Here is a 2,133-nt window from a genome sequence, read left to right on the forward strand (position 1 = left end):
CGCTGCTCATTGAGCAGCTCATATATTAAACTGATTTTTGGAACTGGGCTGTGGAAAAGAGGCTTGCCTCGTCCCAGCCACGGGTTGCCTCGGTATAGCACTACCTCCGAGTGCGGCCCACTTCCCTCTGGGGAAGACACATTCAATCCAAAACAAAGTCAACGGTATAGCATTCTTTTATGTTTACAGGAGCCCCGCCCGCCCTTAGAGGGGGAAGAGGTGAAAGAGGGATGATAATTCAGACAACAGACAATGGCAGGAACGGCCGCTGGCCTACGTTTTCTGAAGTGCGCAAAGCACTACCACAAGGACCTAGGGGTAAGTGGATTTTTTCACCGAGGGCAGACGCTGAAAAAGCATACTTACCTGACGCGGGAGGTACTGTGATCAAGGAGGCAGTCCTCTCAAGGCGAGGCCCTTTCATTGCACTTCGACTGGGTTGACCCTTGCGATTACCCCAAATGTGGGTAACTCGAGCGTATAATTTCTGGTAGTGGGGACCTGCGTTCGCGCTCGTCCCCGCAAAAGTCATCCAAACTATGTCTATATGGCCCTCTTACTGACTATCGAGGGTATTTTTGCTTTTGCAGTGGACCGGTAGACTTGCAAAGAAAGCAAAGGACGCACAACTGGCCAAGGTGTTGGCACGTTTGGAGGGGTAGAAGTGCATTGGAGAGACTGGAGGAAGGAAACAAGGTGAGTTTCGGGGCGGTGCGTAACTTTGCTGGCTGTTTTTGTTCAAGGCCTGTCTGCTCTATTGTGTGTAAAGTCCTGTTCGTTTGTATTTGCAGGTTGTGCGTGCCGTGCCGTGCTGTGCTATGCGCGCGAAGGGAAAGGAAATGAAAGGAAACCAAACGGCCGATCGACCGAGCGAGCGAGCATAGAAGGGCATTCGACTTGGACCGTGAGTACACTTTGAACCTTTTGAGCGGTTTTATTGTCACTGGAGCCGCTTTTAGAAATGCTATTGCTATCGTTAGTGTATCCTTTGTGCGAGCAAGCGAGTGAACGAATGAACGAGGGAAGGAAACAAACTAGCAGAGTAGTAAAAGTATCGAACCTTTTTCCCGATTCGTTTGCAGTCTGAATCCAACCATTGTCGACTTTCAGTGCCGTTTTTCGCGCGCCTCCTCTTGGAAGTGTGCGAGTGTTTTGCCACGTCACGATGGCTTAAAACTGCGTCTCAGAAGTGTGCGTTTTTTTCCTATTCATTTTTTCGTTCGTTATTTGGAATGATTTGATATCACAGAAGTAGAATTTGACATCATAAACTGTTCATCTCGCGCGTGCTCACTCGCTCGCGCGCGCTCTGTAAGAAAAGTCGATCGCACTAGAGTTTTCGCCATTAGCTGGCCGATTTTTGACAAAAAGGTGTTTTCCCCCCCTCGTTTTTTGCTTTGATTTTGTTCCTCACTCACCTACGGCTCTCTATGTGAAATTGTGGTGTATGGAGAGCTATTTATTGGGATAAAACGTTTAGAGATGTTCGCAAGACAAAAAATTGAAGCCTACAACACGGGGTATTCCCAGGCGGTCACCCATCCAAGTACTAACCCCGCCCGACAGGGCTTAACTTCGGTGATCGGACGAGAACCGGTGCTTTCCCTGTGGTATGGTCGTAGACGAGGAAATGGGGTCGAAATTCTGCTTGTTATCGGCCAGGTTCAGGCTGTAAAGCGGCCACATCCCTGAGTGTAGGCGAATTTGAAATTCTAAAGCCCTAGTTTCGTTACTCTAACCCTAAGAAATCGATACTCTAACCCTAAGAAATTGTTACCCTAACCCTAAGAAATGGTTACCCTAACCCCGAAGTCGTTACCTAACCCTAATGTATTTTCCTCAACCCAGTTAACACATTGAGGAGCATCGATTTGAAGCACTATTCCCTAGGGAGGGGAGGGAGGGGTCCCAAGAGACATAACGTGTCCTAAAAACCTATTATACAATGTTTTAGCTCCGTAGGTGCGTGTATCTGGCTTTAAAATCTTACAGTGAGGAGATACCAAACGGGTCAGCCTCTGGGACCGTCTGCGGGACTCGCAAGGGCTTGTGGGGGCGACCTGCTACTATCCACCATAAACCGTGGGAAGGATCCCTCGACCACCCCCCTCACCCAGGGCATGCTTCGGCATC

General features: G+C 49.0%; 2 non-coding genes and 1 pseudogene across 2 annotated transcripts; 2 read left to right on the forward strand and 1 right to left on the reverse strand.

Annotated features, from left to right (window-relative positions):
• LOC136278648 (U2 spliceosomal RNA) lies at window positions 1–126 on the forward strand (annotated as a pseudogene).
• A 232-nt stretch (window positions 127–358) lies between these two features.
• LOC136278678 (U1 spliceosomal RNA) lies at window positions 359–522 on the forward strand. The gene has a single exon (XR_010716478.1). It is a non-coding gene; the product is annotated as a U1 spliceosomal RNA (small nuclear RNA).
• A 983-nt stretch (window positions 523–1,505) lies between these two features.
• On the reverse strand, window positions 1,506–1,624 carry LOC136278659 (5S ribosomal RNA). Its single transcript, XR_010716460.1, has one exon. It is a non-coding gene; the product is annotated as a 5S ribosomal RNA (ribosomal RNA).
• Between the last annotated feature and the right edge of the window lie 509 nt (window positions 1,625–2,133).

Source organism: Pocillopora verrucosa, unplaced genomic scaffold (assembly GCF_036669915.1).
Source record: "Pocillopora verrucosa isolate sample1 unplaced genomic scaffold, ASM3666991v2 scaffold_46, whole genome shotgun sequence".
NCBI lineage: Eukaryota > Metazoa > Cnidaria > Anthozoa > Scleractinia > Pocilloporidae > Pocillopora > Pocillopora verrucosa.